This window comes from Anopheles ziemanni (genome assembly GCF_943734765.1).
Source record: "Anopheles ziemanni chromosome X unlocalized genomic scaffold, idAnoZiCoDA_A2_x.2 X_unloc_17, whole genome shotgun sequence".
Taxonomy (NCBI): domain Eukaryota; kingdom Metazoa; phylum Arthropoda; class Insecta; order Diptera; family Culicidae; genus Anopheles; species Anopheles ziemanni.
The window spans coordinates 6,355-13,078 of NW_026689782.1; positions in this window are offsets into that span (position 1 = coordinate 6,355).

The window sequence follows — 6,724 nt, forward strand, 5'->3', positions numbered from 1 at the left end:
TCAATACAGCATCCTTACTTAAAGCCATCTCGGACTTAGTCGATTTTTCATAAATTCATAGAAATTCATATGTTAGGATGCTGGGAGATGAATGGGATGCTGCATGGAGATGCATCTTGATCTCCTACGTCTCCCATCTTAATACAGCATCCCTACTTAAAGCCATCTCGGACTTAGTCGATTTTTCATAAATTCATATAAATTCATATGTTAGGATGCTGGGAGATGAATGGGATGCTGCATGGAGATGAATCTTGATCTCCTACATCTCTCATCTCAATACAGCATCCTTACTTAAAGCCATCTCGGACTTAGTCGATTTTTCATAAATTCATAGAAATTCATATGTTAGGATGCTGCGAGATGAATGGGATGCTGCATGCAGATGAATATTGATCTCCTACATCTCCCGTCTCAATACAGCATCCCTACTTAAAGGCATCTCGGACTTAGTCGATTTTTCATAAATTCATAGAAATTCATATGTTAGGATGCTGGGAGATGAATGGAATGCTGCATGGAGATGAATCTTGATCTCCTACATCTCTCATCTCAATACAGCATCCTTACTTAAAGCCATCTCGGACTTAGTCGATTTTTCATAAATTCTAAGAAAAACATATGTTAGGATGCTGCGAGATGAATGGGATGCTGCATGGAGATGAATCTTGATCTTCTTCATCTCCCATCTTAATACAGCATCCCTACTTAAAGCCATCTCGGACTAAGTCGATTTTTCATAAATTCATAGAAATTCATATGTTAGGATGCTGCGAGATGAATGGGATGCTGCATGGAGATGAATCTTGATCTACTCCATCTCCCATCTCAATACAGCATCCCTACTTAAAGGCATCTCGGACTTAGTCGATTTTTCATAAATTCTAAGAAATTCATATGTTAGGATGCTGGGAGATGAATGGGATGCTGCATGGAGTTGAATCTTGATCTACTCCATCTCCCATCTTAATACAGCATCCCTACTTAAATGCATCTCGGACTTAGTCGATTTTTCATAAATTCTAAGAAATTCATATGTTAGGATGCTGGGAGATGAATGAGATGCTGCATGGAGATGAATCTTGATCTCCTACATCTCCCATTTCAATACAGCATCCCTACTTAAAGGCATCTCGGACTTAGTCGATTTTTCATAAATTCTAAGAAATTCATATGTTAGGATGCTGGGAGATGAATGGGATGCTGCATAGAGATGAATCTTGATCTCCTACATCTCCCATCTTAATACAGCATCCCTACTTAAAGCCATCTCGGACTTAGTCGATTTTTCATAAATTCATAGAAATTCATATGTTAGGATGCTGCGAGATGAATGGGATGCTGCATGGAGATGAATCTTGATCTACTTCATCTCCCATCTTAATACAGCATCCCTACTTAAATGCATCTCGGACTTAGTCGATTTTTCATAAATTCTAAGAAAAACATATGTTAGGATGCTGCGAGATGAATGGGATGCTGCATGGAGATGAATCTTGATCTTCTTCATCTCCCATCTTAATACAGCATCCCTACTTAAAGGCATCTCGGACTTAGTCGATTTTTCATAAATTCATAGAAATTCATATGTTAGGATGCTGCGAGATGAATGGGATGCTGCATGGAGATGAATCTTGATCTACTTCATCTCCCATCTTAATACAGCATCCCTACTTAAATGCATCTCGGACTTAGTCGATTTTTCATAAATTCTAAGAAAAACATATGTTAGGATGCTGGGAGATGAATGGGATGCTGCATGGAGATGAATCTTGATCTCCTACATCTCCCATCTCAATACAGCATCCCTACTTAAAGGCATCTCGGACTTATTCGATTTTTCATAAATTCATAGAAATTCATATGTTAATATGCTGGGAGATGAATGGGATGCTGCATGGAGATGAATCTTGATCTTCTCCATCTCCCATCTCAATACAGCATCCCTACTTAAAGGCATCTCGGACTTAGTCGATTTTTCATAAATTCTAAGAAATTCATATGTTAGGATGCTGGGAGATAAATGGGATGCTGCATGGAGATGAATCTTGATCTCCTACATCTCCCATCTCAATACAGCATCCCTACTTAAAGGCATCTCGGACTTAGTCGATTTTTCATAAATTCATAGAAATTCATATGTTAGGATGCTGGGAGATGAATGGGATGCTGCATGGAGATGAATCTTGATCTTCTTCATCTCCCATCTTAATACAGCATCCTTACTTAAAGCCATCTCGGACTTAGTCGATTTTTCATAAATTCATAGAAATTCATATGTTAGGATGCTGCGAGATGAATGGGATGCTGCATGGAGATGAATCTTGATCTACTTCATCTCCCATCTTAATACAGCATCCCTACTTAAATGCATCTCGGACTTAGTCGATTTTTCATAAATTCATAGAAATTCATATGTTAGGATGCTGCGAGATGCATGGGATGCTGCATGGAGATGCATCTTGATCTCCTACATCTCCCATCTTAATACAGCATCCCTACTTAAAGCCATCTCGGACTTAGTCGATTTTTCATAAATTCTAAGAAATTCATATGTTAGGATGCTGCGAGATGAATGGGATGCTGCATGGAGATGAATCCGCCGTTTCCGCCATAGAAATTCATATGTTAGGATGCTGCGAGATGAATGGGATGCTGCATGGAGATGAATCTTGATCTCCTACATCTCTCATCTCAATACAGCATCCCTACTTAAAGGCATCTCGGACTTAGTCGATTTTTCATAAATTCATAGAAATTCATATGTTAGGATGCTGGGAGATGAATGGGATGCTGCATGGATATGAATCTTGATTTCCTACATCTCCCATCTTAATACAGCATCCCTACTTAAAGCCATCTCGGACTTAGTCGATTTTTCATAAATTCATATAAATTCATATGTTAGGATGCTGGGAGATGAATGGGATGCTGCATGGAGATGCATCTTGATCTCCTACATCTCCCATCTTAATACAGCATCCCTACTTAAAGCCATCTCGGACTTAGTCGATTTTTCATAAATTCATAGAAATTCATATGTTAGGATGCTGGGAGATGAATGGGATGCTGCATGGAGATGAATCTTGATCTTCTTCATCTCCCATCTTAATACAGCATCCCTTCTTAAAGGCATCTCGGACTTAGTCGATTTTTCATAAATTCTAAGAAATTCATATGTTAGGATGCTGCGAGATGAATGGGATGCTGCATGGAGATGAATCTTGATCTCCTACATCTCCCATCTCAATACAGCATCCCTACTTAAAGGCATCTCGGACTTAGTCGATTTTTCATAAATTCATAGAAATTCATATGTTAGGATGCTGGGAGATGAATGGGATGCTGCATGGAGATGAATCTTGATCTTCTTCATCTCCCATCTTAATACAGCATCCCTACTTAAAGGCATCTCGGACTTAGTCGATTTTTCATAAATTCTAAGAAATTCATATGTTAGGATGCTGGGAGATGAATGGGATGCTGCATGGAGATGCATCTTGATCTCCTACATCTCCCATCTTAATACAGCATCCCTACTTAAAGCCATCTCGGACTTAGTCGATTTTTCATAAATTCATAGAAATTCATATGTTAGGATGCTGGGAGATGAATGGGATGCTGCATGGAGATGAATCTTGATCTCCTACATCTCCCATCTCAATACAGCATCCCTACTTAAAGGCATCTCGGACTTAGTCGATTTTTCATAAATTCTAAGAAATTCATATGTTAGGATGCTGGGAGATGAATGGGATGCTGCATGGAGATGAATCTTGATCTACTCCATCTCCCATCTTAATACAGCATCCCTACTTAAATGCATCTCGGACTTAGTCGATTTTTCATAAATTCTAAGAAATTCATATGTTAGGATGCTGGGAGATGAATGAGATGCTGCATGGAGATGAATCTTGATCTCCTACATCTCTCATCTCAATACAGCATCCCTACTTAAAGCCATCTCGGACTTAGTCGATTTTTCATAAATTCATAGAAATTCATATGTTAGGATGCTGCAAGATAAATGGGATGCTGCATGGAGATGAATCTTGATCTTCTTCATCTCCCATCTTAATACAGCATCCCTACTTAAAGGCATCTCGGACTTAGTCGATTTTTCATAAATTCTAAGAAATTCATATGTTAGGATGCTGGGAGATGAATGAGATGCTGCATGGAGATGAATCTTGATCTCCTACATCTCTCATCTCAATACAGCATCCCTACTTAAAGCCATCTCGGACTTAGTCGATTTTTCATAAATTCATAGAAATTCATATGTTAGGATGCTGCAAGATGAATGGGATGCTGCATGGAGATGAATCTTGATCTTCTTCATCTCCCATCTTAATACAGCATCCCTACTTAAAGGCATCTCGGACTTAGTCGATTTTTCATAAATTCTAAGAAATTCATATGTTAGGATGCTGGGAGATGAATGAGATGCTGCATGGAGATGAATCTTGATCTCCTACATCTCTCATCTCCATGCAGCATCCCTACTTAAAGCCATCTCGGACTTAGTCGATTTTTCATAAATTCTAAGAAATTCATATGTTAGGATGCTGGGAGATGAATGGGATGCTGCATGGAGATGAATCTTGATCTCCTACATCTCCCATCTCAATACAGCATCCCTACTTAAAGGCATCTCGGACTTAGTCGATTTTTCATAAATTCTAAGAAATTCATATGTTAGGATGCTGGGAGATGAATGGGATGCTGCATGGAGATGAATCTTGATCTCCTACATCTCCCATCTCAATACAGCATCCCTACTTAAAGGCATCTCGGACTTAGTCGATTTTTCATAAATTCTAAGAAATTCATATGTTAGGATGCTGGGAGATCAATGGGATGCTGCATGGAGATGAATCTTGATCTTTCTCATCTCCCATCTTAATACAGCATCCCTACTTAAAGGCATCTCGGACTTAGTCGATTTTTCATAAATTCTAAGAAAAACATATGTTATGATGCTGGGAGATGAATGGGATGCTGCATGGAGATGAATCTTGATCTTCTTCATCTCCCATCTTAATACAGCATCCCTACTTAAAGGCATCTCGGACTTAGTCGATTTTTCATAAATTCTAAACAATTCATATGTTAGGATGCTGCGAGATGAATGGGATGCTGCATGGAGATGAATCTTGATCTTCTTCATCTCCCATCTCGATACAGCATCCCTACTTAAAGGCATCTCGGACTTAGTCGATTTTTCATAAATTCATAGAAATTCATATGTTAGGATGCTGCGAGATGAATGGGATGCTGCATGGAGATGAATCTTGATCTACTTCATTTCCCATCTTAATACAGCATCCCTACTTAAATGCATCTCGGACTTAGTCGATTTTTCATAAATTCTAAGAAAAACATATGTTAGGATGCTGCGAGATGAATGGGATGCTGCATGGAGATGAATCTTGATCTCCTACATCTCCCATCTCAATACAGCATCCCTACTTGAAGGCATCTCGGACTTAGTCGATTTTTCATAAACTCATAGAAATTCATATGTTAGGATGCTGCGAGATGAATGGGATGCTGCATGCAGATGAATATTGATCTCCTACATCTCCCGTTTCAATACAGCATCCCTACTTAAAGGCATCTCGGACTTAGTCGATTTTTCATAAATTAATAGAAATTCATATGTTAGGATGCTGGGAGATGAATGGGATGCTGCATGGAGATGAATTTTGATCTCCTACATCTCCCATCTCAATACAGCATCCCTACTTAAAGCCATCTCGGACTTAGTCGAATTTTCATAAATTCATAGAAATTCATATGTTAGGATGCTGCGAGATGAATGGGATGCTGCATGGAGATGAATCTTGATCTTCTTCATCTCCCATCTTAATACAGCATCCCTACTTAAAGGCATCTCGGACTTAGTCGATTTTTCATAAATTCTAAGAAATTCATATGTTAGGATGCTGGGAGATGAATGGGATGCTGCATGGAGATGAATTTTGATCTCCTACATCTCCCATCTCAATACAGCATCCCTACTTAAAGCCATCTCGGACTTAGTCGAATTTTCATAAATTCATAGAAATTCATATGTTAGGATGCTGCGAGATGAATGGGATGCTGCATGGAGATGAATCTTGATCTCCTACATCTCTCATCTCAATACAGCATCCCTACTTAAAGGCATCTCGGACTTAGTCGATTTTTCATAAATTCATAGAAATTCATATGTTAGGATGCTGGGAGATGAATGGGATGCTGCATGGAGATGAATCTTGATCTTCTTCATCTCCCATCTTAATACAGCATCATTTCTTAAAGGCATCTCGGACTTAGTCGATTTTTCATAAATTCATAGAAATTCATATGTAAGGATGCTGGGAGATGAATGGGATGCAGCATGGAGATGAATCTTGATCTTCTTCATCTCCCATTTCAATACAGCATCCCTACTTAAAGGCATCTCGGACCTAGTCGATTTTTCATAAATTCTATGAAAAACATATGTTAGGATGCTGGGAGATGAATGGGATGCTGCATGGAGATGAATCTTGATCTTCTTCATCTCCCATCTTAATACAGCATCCCTACTTAAAGGCATCTCGGACTTAGTCGATTTTTCATAAATTCTTAGAAATTTATATGTAAGGATGCTGCGAGATGAATGAGATGCTGCATGGAGATGAATCTTGATCTTCTTCATCTCCCATCTAAATACAGCATCCCTACTTAAAGGCAT